The 18,464-nt window shown below is 37.4% G+C and overlaps 1 pseudogene across 1 annotated transcript in view; it reads right to left on the bottom strand.

Annotated features, from left to right (window-relative positions):
• The window catches only part of LOC146451869 (uncharacterized), a 28,009-nt pseudogene extending 13,680 nt beyond the window's left edge, over positions 1-14,329 (bottom strand). Inside the window, exons 1-12 of the transcript XR_014859907.1 lie at positions 14,052-14,329; positions 13,898-13,969; positions 13,183-13,254; positions 11,586-11,645; positions 10,889-10,963; positions 9,482-9,559; positions 8,701-8,772; positions 4,325-4,399; positions 2,992-3,063; positions 1,888-1,953; positions 1,137-1,208; positions 415-486 (exon numbers count right to left, since the gene is read on the bottom strand). The product of XR_014859907.1 is annotated as an uncharacterized LOC146451869 (transcript). The remainder of the gene's footprint in view (positions 1-414; positions 487-1,136; positions 1,209-1,887; positions 1,954-2,991; positions 3,064-4,324; positions 4,400-8,700; positions 8,773-9,481; positions 9,560-10,888; positions 10,964-11,585; positions 11,646-13,182; positions 13,255-13,897; positions 13,970-14,051) is intronic.
• Between the last annotated feature and the right edge of the window lie 4,135 nt (positions 14,330-18,464).

The following is an 18,464-nucleotide window of genomic DNA, read 5'->3' as shown; positions in this document are numbered from 1 at the left end:
ATTTATTTGAACTATCCAGGGGCCAACACGAAGTGGTGGCCTTGAAGTCCAAGAAGAGGAAAATATTACTCATCATGTGTTTACGCTCTCAGAAGAACGCCTTGAATCTTGTAATTTCAGGTTGCTTTGCAATCGTTACTTCTTAAGGGCCATGAATAGTCAATTTTACATTTGTTTACTTAGTGACCTGGTCTTTGAAAAGAAGCCAGGCTGGAGTTGACTTTTATACAAACCTCCGTACTTTAATTATGCAAATCGTGTTGTGTTTATGCTAACCAGTTTTACTTATGAAAAAGCTTAAAGCACTGTGTCTTGCATCAAGACAAAGTCAAGTTCAGCCTCGCTTCCACTCAAAGGCCATGTTTCTACGCACACAACTGTAGAATAACTTATTGGCTACTTTGTTTAACTTACAGATTTGCTAACACCGTGATATTCCGGAACAAATGGCTTGGCAGATGGGCGATGATGTTATAAGCCAGTGACCTAAAGAAGTGATTGCGAATCACAAAAGCAAGTTATTCATAAAATTTAATCATCATCATCATCATCATCATCGTCTATCCGGTGAAAATCACCAAGAACTGGTCGTCTTTTATTGTAAAACTGATGCAAAAAAAACATTCGCCTGTATCATAAAACAACTCCTTTCGATGGTCATCAGAAAAAAAAGCATTTGCAGTTCAATGGTAAACAATGCGCCAGCGCAACGTGACACCAAGATATGAAATAAATAAATAAATAAATAAATAAATAAATAAATAAATGAGTAAATTTTTCTTCTTAAACGAGGGTGACTCTTAAAAGTCTGTTATGGCTAATAAATCTGCCGCCCTCAGATTCCGTATCGAACTAGAATTTAAAAATATTGGTCTTTGAGGGGTGGAAAAAACCGGATTATCCGGAGAAAAACGTCTCGGCAGGCGCAAGGACGAGAAAAAACAGCAAATTGAACCGACATATGAAGACGAGACGTGGAATTCGACTGCTGAGGTGAAGTGTGAAATTCTTTCATGAAAAATAGCTTTTTCACCTGGTGGTTCTTATTTACAGCTTTTGTACATTGCTTCGCATTCCAAAAAAGCGTCTGATTGGTTGTAGGACATTATCTTACAGTAAGAGCTGAGTGTACTTACAGATCCCCAATATGTGTCACTCCAGACTCTCCGAGACGTGATATGTTGGTTATACGATTTCTGCTCAGATCACTGTACAAAAAGAAAAAGAAAAAAAGAAGAAGATAAATTGGGCCTAGCGAAGGGAACATACATAATATGTACAACAAATGTTTTAAAAAAATGTAAATGCCTACCTTATAGTTCCAGTTCACTTAGCTACCTCCACAGAGGCTAACTTATAGAAACTACACTCAAATAACTGTGTTGGGCTAGGTAGGAGACTGGGAACTACGCTCACACAGTAAACTTAAAACAAAAAACGATCCCTGAACAATTCTGGACCCCAACCAAACAATAAGTTCCATTTCCAAAAAAAAAAAAAAAAAAAAATCAATAAATAAATTAAAAAAAAAAAAACAACAACAACAACAAACAAACAAAAAAAAAAGTTCCCTTTCTTCCGAGAAGCTCCTTTGAAAACCATAGTTGCCTAAGTTTATCGCAGTTTACTACGTCGCAGACATGTAAGATGATCATTTTTGGCCGAGCGCGAAAAGGATCCATTTTCAGACTGCCAAGTCCGATCTTCGGAGGAAAAAACAACTGGTATGAAATAAAGGAAAATAATTTGCAGTAGACACACGACAAATTAATAAGAGAACCAAAAAAAAATATTCGCATCATATAAAATTATAAATATAAACTCGGCCATGAGGTGCATTTTAATGACGGTGTGAAAGTAAAGGTGATTTATTTGCAGGATACTTACAGAATTGTGTAATGAGAAGGGCCTGTCAAATCGGGCACTGACGTCAGCAGATTTCCCCTCAGACGTCTATGGTAAGAAGATTGGGACCTTCAGATTTCGAGTAAGAGATTGAGTACGAGTACGACTTTTCCAATATAGTTTGTATGGTTTAGATAACGGCTTGTCACAAAAATCTTGTTTCTAGAGCCTACTCATGCACTGGTAAACAACGGGAAAGAGCGAGACTTCTGGAATGTGACTGATTTGACATTTGAAAGTTGTACTCGTACTCTGATCTGAAGGTCCCAAATGATCAACAAACACACTCATCAATCGTGCTTATTGTGTTATCACATGTATTTGCTTACTTTTCAGCTGGTCTCCTTTCTCATCTGTACTTACTTACTGGTCATCTTTATGTCTTTTCTTTATATTCAAGAAAACTTATGGGCAGTTTTCCATCCCCCCCCCCCCCCCCATAATAAAAACGGATTGTAATTCCCATTAGTTTGAGCTCATGTCAGCATTTTAAACCTTCATAAAGGCCTGTTTACACATGCAATTTTGTCGCAATTTTTTTAATACAAAGTTGTCGCGCTCCTATTGCAATTTTAAATCTCGTGTGTAGACTATAGGGGCGATTTTAATGCTACTTGTGGTCACGATATTGATTTAAGAATCTACCTTATAACAAATGAAGTATTTTAACAACCTTCCTAAACGTTTTCGTTCGACAAAGTTCGAAGGAATATATAAAGAAAGGTGGTGAATGTTTTTGGGCTCGGTAATAAAGTGCGAAAAAATTTAGATACATTATGTAACGAGCGTGGAAGGCAGCGAGAGGAACTCATGACCGAATGCTCAGACCACTGAGCTACTGTGAGACACGTGACGAGTGACGTCATTTACTAGGTTCATCCTTCATAGTGCTAAGGTCGGAAATGGTAAATAAGGATTTTATAGCACGGATGGTATATAAGAAAAGATGAAACATATTGAGCTCGAAAATGAAATGAGAAAGATGAAATGCAAACACCGAGCGTCGTACAAAAGCATTTTTACCAAATACAGGTAACTATTGGCTAAGTAAGTTATTTGTAACTTATAGCATTAAGACTTACTTACAGTCTACTGGGTTTGATAAATTTTCTGAAGGTTCCATCGGCTATATCCCTTATCTCGTTGTTTTCTATAAACCTATGGATAACAGTAAAAAGAAAAAAATAAATAAACAAAACAAAAACAAAGCAAAGCAAACAAACAAACAAAAAACAAAAAAAAAACAAAAACAAAAACAAAAAAAAAAAACGAAAAAATTCAAAAGGAAAGCAATGGTAAAATGCATATGGTAAAAAATAAGACAACTTAAAAAGCTTAAGTATACCGACAGGCTAAGCGTGCACACATAACCGACCGGTTACGTTTGCCTGGGATGAAGAGCGACTCTTCCTAAAATCCTCATATTCAATTTTCATCTAGCGATAGATTTCGCTGATAACTCTTACATCAGGTAACACATATGAAATAACATCGGAGAAGTTTAACTTTCTTACAATTGTTTGATTCGATCTTCGGGCTGTTCTCGAACCAAGTGACGAGGGCGTGAATTTTACACTGCTTGCAGCTGTTTGTTCTGGAGAACACAGATCATTAAAAAACCTCCTAATTAATTAGTTTTTGACTACGACCCAACAAGTTAATAATATGATAAATTGCCATCGTAAGCTCTACATACTGTAATGAATTACAGGAATTAAAGCTTATGATTGTAACTCATCATATCATTAAAGTGAAAGATCATCGTGTATAACTAGCTATATAAATTAGGAAGTTTTGAATGATCTGTATTCTCCAGAACCAACAGCTGGGAACGCCTGCAAAATTTACGATCTCGTCACTGGATTTCTAACACAGCCCGAGATGTGAAAAATTGAAATCAGAAAATTTTAAGAAAGTTAATTTTTCTCCGATCTTTTTTCATATTTTTTATCTACTTGCTTGGAGAAGTTGATTTAAGACGTGGCAGTGAATTCTGTTTTCAGATAAAAATTAAATACGAAGATACGAGGAGAGAGTCGCTCTGAAGTGAAAATTTTTTTCCTATCAGTTTGTTTTGATTTCTGTTTTTTTGTTCTTGTTTTGTTTTGATTAGTCTTTTACACACATAAGTTACTACACGAATACCAGCGCAAGTCTTTTTCCTCGCTTCGCCAAAGACGGCTAGAAAGTCTTTCCGCTTTAGTTTAACATGAAATTTCAGTAAGTAAAATGGTCAAATTGCAAAAGTAGACTTTTGTTAGAGTATTACCTTGCATTTATTAGACTATAATAAAGACTATAATACATTTTCTGCTAAAAGGTTTATAATTGCGGTAAACAATGCTGTTTGGCATTGTATTATAATATTAAAATTTAGTTCTTCTAGGTGAGGAAGGCGGTTTTAGGTGGAGCTACTTACAGATTGGTCATTTTATCACCAGGTCCTTCCAATGCTCCCGGCTGTAAGCGAGTCAACAAGTTGTTTGAAAGGTCTCTGCAAGGAAACGTTTACATTATTATTGATAAAAATGTGGTAAATGCAATTTGTATCAAGTGCAAATTCGTCAGTAGTTTCTCAGCTGAGTTGCACACAAATGTCGTGGGAAAATTAAACAGTGATAGGAGATGCTGCCCTGTGTACACACAAGATCGAGGTTGTTATTGTTGAACACTCGCTTGGCTTTACGCGGTGAGATACCAAGACTTTGATAAGATTCTGATTACATTGTCAGGTTTCTCTTTACACGAATTGATAAACTGCTTGTTACAACTTAGAACTGAAACTGACAACCTCCAACTAACTCTGAGAACTGAGAACTGACAACTGTGAACTAATAACTAACTACAAGCTCGAATGTTCGCAATTAAATACTCTGATTTGTAGACATGTTTGGGTTAACTGACCGTGGGAACCTACAGAATTTACCTCTCAACTAAGAAAACCCAAATAAACCTACACGACCACAGATTAAAATAACAGGTATCTAATGAAAATCTTGGAAAGAGCGACAGCTCATAGACAATACACTAATGAATGGAAGTTACACGGTGGTCCAAGCCAAGGTCAGCAAGAATTATCAAGCATGTTTATTACTCGGGCCGTAAGGCGGCGCGAGTTAAGTTTTCGGTCGCGTTATCAAATTCTTTTTTTATTTTTTTGGTCGCGATGGGCCGAGATATAAGCCTTCGGGCCACGATTTAAGTTCTCGGTCTTTTTTTTTTTGTACTCGGGCGGCACGAGTTAAGTTTTCGGTGGCGTTATCAAATTCTTTTAATTTTTGGGGGGATCGCGATGGTCCGGAACCCATTTTTAGACACGGTATGCCTCTCAGGGCATCCCACGTAATTATAACTCGGCACCTTAGGGCCGGACTACAAAGAACGCGACAGAATGCTCTGAAAATTCAAAGAATTCCAAAGATTCGAATGCAGACCTCACGGCAAGTAACGCAAATGTTTCACAGCAGAAGAATGGTCATGTCGAACGAACGATCGATTGCAAGTGCACGCTGAGGAAGAGGGGAAAAGAGAGACAGTTTCTTACTTAATGAACGCTTAGAATAATAGGACAGAAGAGGTGCTTGATGTTTAGGTGAATAGGATCCATTAACCCGTTTTAACTTTCAAAGGTCATCTTTAAGAAATGCCGAAATCCACGTTTGAGAAAATTGCGGCTCTTTAGCTTTTATTTTAATGTCCACGCCTTAGGTTTTCATCCAGAGACTTACAAGTTCGAACTACGCATAATAAACATCAAAATAGCCCCAAAAGAAAGTACCGCTGATTAGCCACAATATATTAAAATTACAAGATAAGGCGAAAGAAATTAACTACTAAGGGAAATAAAGATAAATCAATTTTATGTTAACAGCATATTTAAAAGTCTCTTCTTAAGAGTACCAGAGTTCACTACTTCTTTGAGGTCTTTGGTAAGTCTGTTTCAGCAGGTAGCCCCTCTATAGGCAAAGGAGCGCTGCCCGGTTTTTTACCTGCATCTCGGCAGATTTAAATCTTTGTTATATCGCGTATTTCTGTCATGAAGTTCTGATCTACGTGTAAATTTGTTAATAAGTATTGTATCACGCCGTGTGCATTAGTATTTTATCGCCCAGCAAACGCTTGTTTTAAATCACCAGTTCGAATGATTTCACAAATCCATGCCCTCATATAAATAGATATGTACCAAAAACCTCTTGTATAACGTAACGTAACCGTTTGTATCATAACACGTGAATTCTATGACGGCACGTGGAATTGTATTTTATCGGCTTGCTTTTAAATCTTTACCGGTCATTCCTTGAAGTTGCCTGATGAGTGTGGTCAGCTCCTGACCATACGAAATAGAGCTGTAGCAATAAAACGATGAATCACTTAAGAAGCCTGAACTATTTATTGCTGAGTGTGTATCTATATCTATCGATTTTAGGGAGTTAGCGATGCTGGAAGTAATCACTGCTAAAAGATCGTAGGCTTACGCACCACACAGTCAAATATGGGCCGAGTGTAAGCTGATAACAGCTTCTTGTTTCGAGAGCTCTTGTTAAAATACTAAAATAATTAATCAACTAGAGGACAACACTTATAAACTACTAAGCATTTGTGTCGGATAAACTAGACCTTGAATGATAAGATTAACATAACGGTCACAAGTTCTTAAGTTATACAACTAAAATACGTCAACTCCCTAGATTACTAAATAATGAAATTCCACTTCATAACTTTATTCCAGTAAAAGCTCAAGCGATAACCGCAAGCCGAGGATCGCTTTTGTTAACCAAGAAACGGTATTGATGTATTTTTAGGTTATATATGAGCGCAAACGCAAACAAAAGCATGCAAAATGTTTCCTTTTTTTCCTTTCACTTGCGGTTATGCACACGTTAGGGTTATTCTAAGTAACAACTACAGAAAAAGCTCAACTCATTCAGGGAAGCCTCATTGGTCCACTTCTTTTCCTGATCTATATTGGCGACTTGCCGAACTGTCTAAGTAAGGCGTTACCACGAATGTAGGCCGACGATACAAGTATCAGCATTGCCGCCAGCAGGTTACTAGAGCTTGAATCAGTACTAAACACTGAACTAGCTAACCTTCATGAATGGCTCAATGTAAATAAGCTCAGCCTGAATATTGCCAAAACGGAATTAATGTTAATAGGCTCACGGCAAAGACTTGCTAGTACTACAATTGGCCATTCACTTACTGTACAAATTGAAGGTCACGAAATTGATAGAGTGCCCCACACCAAATCCTTAGGACTTTACATCGATCAAAATCTTTCGTTGTCCAAACATGTTAATGAGACTGCCAAAATTATCTCCTCTGGCATAGGTGCACTTAAAAGACTGAGGCCGTTCATTTGCGACGATACAGCAATATTATTATATAGAGCCCTTATTGAACCATATTTTGATTATTGCTGTCCTGTGTGGGACGGTCTCAGCAACGAATTAGCTGACAAATTACAAAAGCTTCAAAATCGCGCCATTCGGGTCATAACGAAGTCAGATTACTATTCTAGCGCTACCGCCCTACGCGGTAAGCTGGGATGGGATAATCTCTGTACCATAAGGAAGAAGCAAAAATTGAAAATCATGTTTAAAACTTTAAATGATCAGTCTCCGGAGTACTTGAAAGGCCTATTTAAGCCCTTCAGCACGGACTATGGACTTAGAAATAGTGACAACAAATTGGCTCTGCCTAAGCCTCGTACCGATTTTTTGAAACGTAGTTTCTCCTACAGTGGGACACATTTGTGGAACAGCCTTCCATGTAACAACAGAGCCATTAGATCTTTTACTAATTTTAGAAATGAGATAGATCGCCAATTGTCCTCCTCGTACTCCCACACGGCAAACATGTAAATCAGTTTTAATTTTAAATTTTTATCTTGTAACTGTTGTTTTTACCGTGTCTAAATAAAGTTTATGTATGTATGTATGTATGTATGTATGTATGTATGTATGTATGTATGTATGTATGTATGTATGTATGTATGTAAAATTATGACTACCCTTGCAATGTTGTCTTTTCCAAGAGATGGGCTGTTATGCAATCTTTTTATTTGATTGAGTTTGGTCGTACGATGCCAGTAAAAACCAGGGACCAGATTCACGAAGCCCTCCTAAGTTAAGATGTATGCTAAGTATTGTTATACAATGAACTGTGTAAAACTCGCGTTTTGATTGGTCTAGAGGAGTGTATCATCAGAGTATAGACGCACGATTGACGTCATCGAGTGGTGTGACCGGCGCACGTGATCAGAGTCTGAAGTCCAGCCAGAGCAGCTGGTCAACAAGGTTTTGCAAACTGTTTTTGCGAGTAGCGGACAAACAGAGGCAAATTTTCTCAGGAAAGGAAAACTGTTCAATAAAAAATTGAACAAAGACCGTTGAGAGTGACCTCAACCAGGATAGGAAAGCTAGAACTTTGTTGTGACGTGAAAAGGAAGCAAATATTTGTCGAAATATGTCGCCGATAGAAAACAAAACGAAACATGGAATACGATTTATTCCTTCATGATCGAAATTCATTAAAACTGTGTAAGGGTAAGGCAGTTAAGTAAAACAATGAAGTCGGTGCCAGAACAACTCCGAATGAATGACAGCTTGACAAGAAGTCATTTAGAGTACAATCCATACAACATTAGGGAAATGCTGGGGGGATTTACGCTTTCAAAGTTTGTTGCAATATCAAAAGAGTGAACCTGACTGAAGAAAACAGACCTTGGGATAAGAAGCAAAACATTAGGAAAGCCGCAAAGCTTTTTTTTTTTTAAATAGCTGGTCTACTTACAGGTAGCTCAAATATTTCATCGCTCGAAAAGAACCACTCTCAATATACTTCATATTGCAGCCTCTCATGGTTCTATAGAAATATATAAATAATTATTATCACTATCGAGTCATTATCATTATTATAAGTATTACCAATATTATTATTACTGTTTTTATTGTCATTCATTTTGCTTCCAAACGCTGTTTTCATTTACGGAGAACTTTTAAGTTTTAAAAAACTAATTCGCATTGGATAAAGACATTATACATGCCAATGACATTATCTAATGGCATTATGCACGCAATGTCCATCATACAAGCGTGTCACTACTGGATGTGAGTCGTCTCCAGGCATCACTCTTGTTCTAAATTATAAGATGCAGGGGTCGAGGAGAAGGAAGAAAGCGAGGGAGGCACAGATAGGTGACATCATTCGGCCGTTACTGTGCTGTCAGTAGTATATATGTGGAATAGCCGGCTATCTTCTGGTAAAAATAAGTTGCCGGTTGTGTCGTTCTCAGGCGCAAGGCGCAGACGAGTCAAACTTGATGTCATTCTCAGCCGAGACCTTACATCTGGACTCCCATCTTGTTAATCCGATTTCTTGTAAACGCATTCCGCTTTCCAGCGTTATGGAAACCTGGATGCCTTTGGAGAGGAAGGGGGGGGGGGGGGGGGGGGAGGGAGTAACGAACCATGCAAAACACAGAAATATAACTTGTGCTATAAAATGTGATGGAGCATTTTAATAGATGATGGTTCCCACCTGTATTCCCACCTGTATTTTCTTAGTAACTTACAGATAATCCATTCTTTCAAATCCGTTAAAGATTTCTAACGTAAGAACAGGTCCAATTTCTTCATTGTCATCAGTTCTCCTATAGCAACACAGTTCAAACTGTTATTAGCGTACTGACTAAAGCAGGCATTAACAAACCAATATTTTGGTAAGAAAAAGAGATTAGTTTGGGGAGACTAAAGAGTTGTAACCACGTGTTAATCTACCCTCAAAAATTTGGCGTTACTCCTTATATTCCTGGCTGATCAATTAGCTTGAAAGAAAATACTTCATACTTTCATTCGCCCTACTTTACGTTAGAAACAATCAACAAATTATTTGTACATTCACAATTACTTCACTGACTATTTCAGCCCCCTGTATTCCGTCATCTGCTACAAACACAAAGAAACCCTAATTTGTTAAGGAATTTGTTTGTAAGATAATAACGAGTGTTAGGAAATATGACCACTTCCCTCCAGCCTTTGGGCCAGTTTGAATGTCTGCCTGTCAAATCTCTACTAGTTTACAGAGAAACGGTACTGTCATATAAATGTATGAATAATCTTGACTAGAGCCGCCGTATCTATGCAATAGGTTTAAAACCCACTGAGCTGCATAATCGCTCCATAAGTAACCGCGGGATGATGCAAATTCAGCTTTTTAGAATATCCATAGGACAACAGTCGTTTCTTTATAGAGCCGTACAGATTTGGAATGACTTACATACTAACTTAAAACAAGTACCGTCACTTAGCACATAGAGGACATCAAAAGACAGTATGGTTAAGGATTTACCAAGCAGTATGTCTTAAATGAATCGTCGATTTAGGTCTTAGCCATAAGCTGATTCCTGAGCCCTATATTTCGTTTTACCGTTCCTTTTATTAATGTTGTAAATATCTTTATATCTGTAATGATATGTTAAAAACCCTTTTAGGGAAATGTGATAATAAGTTTACAGTTTACAACTTATGAGCGTATTTAAAATGATGACAATCGCTATTTAATGGTTTCTTGAAATAAAATTTAAAAGAAATTCTTACAATCAGGCGCTCGCCTAATGTCCATTATAAGGATTCATTAATGATATACACAGTAAGTACGATGTTATATCTCTTAATAGACACTGGACGCCTTATTAGAGACATAAAATTTAAGAAAGATCGTAATGGAAGAGCACTTAGTAAAGATTTGGGCGTTGTGCCATGTAATCGGAACAAAGGGGCCATTTTCGCCCATTGTATCACAACTATGGTGCAAAAAAACATTCTTCTTTAGGTCCGGGACTGTTAATAAAGAGATAGTCCGCTTTTTATCCTTTCATTATTGTTTAGCAATCATACTTGTGTCAACTTAAATAAACGTTTACAGCTTGTAGCCCAGTTAAACTAATTTTAATTAACTGAAAACAAGACAATTCGCTCACAGGAAGCCCAGCTGGATTAAGCCTTTCAGAATCACTTTCAAATCATCAAGAGAAAACCGGTTTTCTCGCAGATTGCTAAAAGATAAAAGAGAGATTTTACTGAATAGATACATTCCCCGTCGCAACTTTTTCTTAAACGGATGATGAGATAAGAAGCACTGAACTTTCTCCCACCTGATTAATACCAAAAAAAAAATTAATAGTAAAAGTCGCATTTTGCGTTACTGATATGGTTTTAAGGTCTTTTAGTAGGCAAGGGGAATTGTGTGGATACAGGAGATATAGCATACTGTCTAGTATGATCGTTATTTAAAACTACAGTTATTAGTTTGCCGAGATTAGACCTGGAAGAGCGGATTCACCTGTTACCGTAACAAGCATGTCTCGTGACATGTTTCTTTGACAAGTCCTGACGCAAACCTCAAAGAGAATTGCTTTTGGTCGTGCTATTTACTCTCAAAGTTTAATTACCATAGCTTTGATACTTCCAGAAATATTAACGGAAGTGGGCGGAATTCAACTCCTTTCGGTATCTAGAAGGCCCAATAGTCGGTCTACTCTAGATGTTAAGTTCAGGAACTTATTTTTGCTAAATTGACAATATATACTTATATAGCGCCAAATCAATAATTGCTCATGGCGCTTTACAATAAATCATGTTAAAAAGAAGGAATGTTAAGTTAATATCAAAACTCACAGCCATTCCACACTTTGTGGAAGATGAAATCCCCCTTCAATTTCGTTTTCACGCAGATTACTGCAATGGAAACCCAGTAAAAGTGTAGTTAACAATTTCAACACTTTTAGAGCACCAGCAAAGTCAAATGCACTCTTATGATAATTATAAAAGTAATTTATAATTACGATAGGAACCTTCCCAGAGTCCTTTCACCAGAAAAGTCGTAAATGGTAAATAACTTTGTTAATCTGAAGCCAAGGAGGATGCCACACGACATGGGAATAACCCTTGTTATAAAATATCACTTGTATGAAATTAAGTGTGATTACGTCATCAGTCACATGACCACAGCTAAAACGTGTTAAAACTCATTGCGAAAACGGAGATCTATCAATTTGAAAATAGTCAACGTAGCCTTAAAGATAATTGTGTGAAGTATATAAAAATTGCTATTAACGGTCTTGCATCTTAAAATTAAGGGGGATCTGCACAAAAGACAAAAACCGAAAATCTGAAGGTGTAGGTCGAGAGGCATACCTTCCTGAATTTAATGCATTGCAACATAAATTTGCATGTAGATAATTATTTGAAAATAATCGATGTTTGAAGCATTGATACCATGGTGACATCATCGGTCACGTGACTTGAAAGCTCGGAATTTTTCGAGTGTTTTGTAAAGCTATATTAAGCGCAATGAAAGAGCGACTGGTGGGTCGCAGGTTGTGAGTAGTTTAGCCGTAAAAACATCCATTATTCTGTTTTCATTTGAAAATTAGCGCCGGGAGATCTACTCGTGCAAATCTGTTGAATGTCTTCTGTTCAGCGCCTCAGCTCAAGTAAAAAATAAAGGTAAAGTAGTATATGAGGTTGGAATGTGTGCTTTTGCTAATGGCGTCGACGGTTTCCTTCCATTCTGGCTCCTTCATGGCTGGACAATATGTAATTTTTTTCATTTGTGATAAACGAGCGAGGAATGTCTACATTACTGTGATGGGTTTTCATCTAGTTAATCCCTATATTGAAAGAAATAGCTGATCAACAGAAAGCCAATCAAGGAGTATTGAACAACAAATCCAAATCCGACATGTATGTAAAATAGTTGCTCCATTTTTAGACAACAATAGTTCTCAGCCAAAGATAAAATTGACAGAAAATGCGATGGGTTACACATGTCTTGAATTTTATCTAGATTGATAGTTATTTCGCTATAGCCAACCTTCGTGGATGCCATGTTCATTTTCCAGCTTGAGTTTGTTTGAGCACTGGCGCTCTTTGCTTTAATTTCCTTGTCCCAAGCTTTGCCCTCCTCCATATACGGGGAGGGGAATACTAAGGTTAGTGATTGAATGTGCAAAGACCTTTGAAATTAGTGCTTTTGTGGCTTGGAAACTTTGTGGTTACTTTTTTCAGGGGATATATTTTTGGTAAGGACTTTTTTGGAGGATTACAACAAACGAGAAAATGTATATAGACTATGTATATGCAAAAAAATTAAGGCCATAATTATGACTAATTACGTAAAATGTAGAAAGAAAACGTAAAATAAACATAAACCTATTTAAAAGTTCTAAACAGTAATATTTTTTGGCAGATGAACAGAAAAACACGTTCTTACATAACAGCAAGTGACGTTAGATTCCTGAAGGTATTCTGTGGAATGAACTTTAGGAGATTCCTAGATAGGTCTCTGAGTAAAAAAAATGCACAGATAAGTTAATATAGAAATCTTTTGCTGCATGTACAGGATAGCTTATTATGTAGGGAACGAAAATCGATAGAAATCGATCAAACCTAAATTACTACTCTCCTGCTTACATTTGTGTTCTGAATGATAATCGTCTCAATGCAACGTAAATCGGACCCGAGTTTCATTACATTTGACTAACTGGTCCGAAGTATTGATTGTACCCTTGTATACGACAATATTATGATAAGGCTGATCTAAGGGCATTTATCTTTCCTGAACAAAATCCAATCAACCATACAGGAGAAATTTAGCAAGTGAATAATAAAATTACGAAATAATTGCAAATAATCCACAATACACGTCACTGAGAAATAGGGATATTTCTTTCACTGCTCTACGCTTTAAATGCAGAGAGGTTATTTGTAGCGACCGTTTCAAGGTTGATAAAAATGAAAATCTCAAACTTCTGTATGTAAAACGAAAGGGCTGCCTCAAACGGTTCAATTTATTTTCTTTGTACCTAAAAAGAAAGCGGGCGTGATAATGATTATAACTGGATAAAATGGTTGTTGTAGGGCGTGAACTCACTGCCGACTGCCTGTGTGTATATCATTCTTATAGAGGACGCTCATTTACTACCTACATTTTCTTGAGTGAAATAAGGTTTGCAAAGGCACCTTCATGGATGGATTTCAAAGAATTCCCTGAAAGTTGTCTACAAAGACAAACAACAAAACAATGGTTATATCTCTAGAATATCTGTACGCAAAACGATGAAACTTTCGCATGACACATACAGCAGAACAGTGTTTGATGGGATCCCCATCGGTACTTCATCAATGCCGAGGCATTTCACTCGGGTAAATTTTCCAAACGAAGCGCAGGTGCAGTTTTGTGGACACTGAGTACTTCCTCGGGATACCGCAGGCCACAGAACCAAGACTAGCAGCCTAAGAGAAAGAAACATGGTGAAAGAACTTTGCCTGTGAAAAGACAGACAAGTCGCCAAAAGGGGCTTGGTATAGACCTCGATAAGAAGATGTCGAGAAATGATTTTTTTTTTCAAATGTTACGTTTAAATCATCTCGCGTCAAGAAAAGGTTTCGCCAGTCAAGCTTTATAACACCTCACAAATGATTAAAGCAGAATCCCTGCAAGTTCGAACCTTCTCTTTTCCATAAGATGCACGCAACTTTCGAGTTTGCGACATTAAAATATACGAAAATACTTATGCTAATGGGGTGTATCTTCGGTTCTGGTTCAGATTTCACCGAGGACAAAGTTTTCGAATATCCTTAATTTCTGCGATAGTTTAGGCGGATATATTTAAGATGCTGCGTTTGAAGAAACAAAACGGATGGCATTTTGAACTTAAATTAAACAACACTTTTCAAGATAAAGAATGCGACCGCTTCGAAATTTAAATGCCAAAGGCATCTACTGAAGATTTCTGAAACGCCAATTCACTTACTAGGACATATACTACAATTACAGCCAAATTCGTTGGAGGTTAGCAGACTTTGTTTCAGTCTTGCGAACTAGGGAGACTTTCGTAAGAAAGATCAAAAGAATTTTCGAAGCAAACCAGTCGAATGAGTATCGCCTGAGGCAGGGAAACTTCAAACGCCTCAGCGGTGAGTAGTGTTTAACTTCGGCCTATTGCCTGAACTGTATAAGCATAAATACTTGTTATTTTTCCGATATATATCCTAATAATGCCTTTGGTCGCGTCTACTCGTTTTCGTTGAGTGTTTTCAAGTATGTTATCTGATCTAAGCCACGACATTCAATCAACAGGAAAATGTCTCGAGCTGTTGATAAGATGTCGTGTCTAAGATCAGATAACACACTTGAACCCAAAAAATGATTGTCTGTTACCCTTTATCCTTCCCTCAACAAAAATACCACTCTCCATCGCAATTCTCTTGGATATTCTCGAGTCATTTTTAGTTCTGTTTTTCTTTTAGTTATGTTTTTCCTCGTCTCGTAAGAATCGCAAGCGGGCGAAGCTGGGCGAGCGCGTTGCGTTGTTATTTGCATAACCCCGCCCCCCCCCCCCCTAATTAAATGATTGACGGAACAGAAAAACCCAAAATTCCTTGAAAGTTTGCAAAATGCGCAGCGCGATAAAACGAATTTGGCTGTAATATTTATGATTTGCTTTCTTGGAAACATGGATACCCTTTACGGCTTGGCCTAAAACAGAGGTCGGAGTTTATGCAGCCGGGCAGTACTTTACCGCTGTACCGGGCTCAAGCACCCCAATCTCTATACCATTCCTGCTCAGTAACGAGGACAAACTAGGAATATTGGACTCTAGGAAACTGAAGAAACTAGACGAGTTTCAAAGTTCTATCGAAATGCCAATTTAAATTTTCCCTTTGGGTGCCATGTGTTATTAACTGCTTTAGAACTGACAGGGTAAAGCGCTTAAGAGCGGCCGCCCGTAAGAATCGAGAACTGCATTTCAGCGACCACTCGAATTTCTGATATTTCGTCTGAAGACACCCTTGGATTAACTATTTTCGAAAATCATATTTTTTAAAATTTCCAAGATATTTTATTTTTACAGAAAATTGCAAGAGTTTGAAATGCGGCCTAGGTTCGGTCACGGGCCGATGAAAACCGCAAAAATTTAGGTAAAAGGACGAAGCCCCGTTCACGGTGTAAAATGACTCAATGAACTTGAAACTTTACACAAACCTAGACCAACCATCCCACAAGAAAATTAATACAATAAACATTCCAAAATCGTTGGCTGTTTTCTAAAGCATACAGGTTTGTGTACGCTACTTATTCGATGGTTTTACATATAATACACGCTGAGCAATAAGCAAAATGTCCGCGGGTATTATATCTAAATAAATCGAATAAGAGATTTATTATTCCACTTTTTAAAAATTTTGTTATTTTGGCTTTTCTTTTCTAGAAAGTGTTGAAATACACCCGACATTTTTTATCTGTCCATCAGCTTCGTCGCATGCGAATGACGTAGCCAGTGAAATGTCGTTGTCCGTATTCGCTCTGTTGTAAACGGGTCAAACCAGGAACGGTCTTATATTTTGCGCGTTCTCTTGACCTTATTTGGTGAAATGACATAATAGGGGAATAATAATACGTGTTAACTACTATACGTTATAAGAAAGTTACCGGTTCTTATCGAACTATATAAGTTAAGGCGTGTTCGGCGAGATAAGAACGGAACTTGGTATGGATGACCTTCTCTTCTTACGATGCGCTTTTGTTTCCTTTTTTTTTGCGACGACTGTATTCAGATAATAACGGGGGAATGGTAATGTATTTATATACCGCACATATTGCTTTGTTTTATGGCGTTTACAATTCTTCTGTGGGTTGAGATAGGCGGACGTCAGCATGTAAAGGCGCCACTGCCAGCCGCTATCAGAGATCACCCACTTACCCAGCCCATGCACAAATGTGAATTACAAATAAAATCAGAGATAGAGATACACCACCACACCGGTGACTACGTCCACTATTCTTTTCGAATAGTGTGTGGGTTCTCTAACGTCCCTCACATTATTTGAAACAAGCGTTGTGAGACTGAGACCTACGGTTTTTTATCGTCCTTATCGGAGAAGACTATAGAAAGTCTAACCGCTTGCAGATGTCATTACAAAAGCAGCACTTTCTGCTCACTTATTTAAAGACGCACAGTGTTGATGTAGAACCTTGTAACATAGACAAGTTGAATTCGATTGTTTTACCGGTTGCGGTCAAACTGCAGAGTTAATGAGACTCTGTCTGCACTTATAGGAAGCTGGAGCAGCAACTACAATACCGCAAAACAATAGGTTTAATGAGTTAATACAATCGCTCTGCACGTCTGTTTTAAATTTTGATACATTTTTGTGCCGTCCTCTGTAAAACAACAACGTGAAATGACCAAATTCAAGGTTTTGTAGAGAACGTGATCAGATGACGGTTAAATTTTCATTCTCTTTCGAACGACTCGCCTACCAATTTGGTTCCTGAGTAGTTCGCTGTTTTCGCACAAGTTGAATGAGTTGTGATAACCGCGGAGTAACACAAATAAAATGAAGTTACATGTTCAAGTGACGCTTTCGTTTCAGCTACAATAGTCAATAATGTGCCCATGCGAGAAGATCATAACTTTACGGCTAAAACTAAAAAACAAATAGGATTTAGCTGAAGTTCGCTTTACGAAATAAGGCTGGAAATGAAACAAGTTGGAAATCATAACAAGGACATGCGTTTTGAAAAAGAGAAACATTTAAAATGAAGTTACATGTTCAAGTGACGCTTTCGTTTCCACTACAATAGTCAATAATGTGCCCATGCGAGTTGCTCATAACTTTACGGCTAAAACTTAAAAACAAATAGGATTTAGCTGACGATTTAGCTGAAGGTCGCTTTACGAAATAAAGCTGGAAATGAAACAAGTTGGAAACCATAACAAGGACATGCGTTTTGGAAAAGAGAAACATTTGTGTTGTCAAGGAAACCAATGGCACAGTAATTACACCAAAACAAGTGCATTTTCGCGTTCGTTTTTTTTATCTCCACAGTGAGACTACAACCACTAATATTTAATTGAATATCTGAGAGAGCAAGTTTCGTAAGATTAGGATAAGGCTAGCAACGAAGCAAGTGAGAGTTGAAAGTATAAAAAGGTTCCTTCTGTAACAAATGGCATGCAAAAAAAAAACAAAACAAACAAAAAAAAAAACAATAACAAACAAACAAACAAAAAAAAGATCCTGAAATTACAAGGAGCAGAATGCTAAACGGATTTCGTCAGTCAAGGAATTTGTCTGGTTCTCATTTCACTGTCAAATAAACCCTTTATCTTATTAGAAATTGAAATTGAATTCAGGGTAAATTTGTAAATTTAAAGAAAACAGGACAAAAGAGCTATCAAAAAAAAAAAAAAAAAAGAAAAGATAAACCCACTAGAGACATTACTTCAAACTGAATCCCTAAGTGTATTTTAAGCGCTGTCTAACCCGTCAGCTCGAAAGCCAATTACGTTTGTGTAACTTTCACTTTTTAAGTGTTCTGCAAAGCTAGGAATTGAGTTAATAACACGTAGCACCCGAAAGCAAAATTTAAATTGGCATTTCGAGAGAAATTCGAAAGTCAATAGGTTTCTTTAGTTTATTAGAGTCCAACACTCCAGGTTTATCCGCGATTGTCGGTTGAACTCAAATGTAGTTGATGGAATATTT

This window comes from Pavona decussata, unplaced genomic scaffold (assembly GCF_977016875.1).
Source record: "Pavona decussata unplaced genomic scaffold, jaPavDecu1.1 SCAFFOLD_383, whole genome shotgun sequence".
Classification (NCBI taxonomy): Eukaryota; Metazoa; Cnidaria; class Anthozoa; order Scleractinia; family Agariciidae; genus Pavona; species Pavona decussata.
The sequence above is the reverse complement of the archived record's forward strand: the minus strand, read 5'-3'. Positions and strand labels throughout refer to the sequence as shown.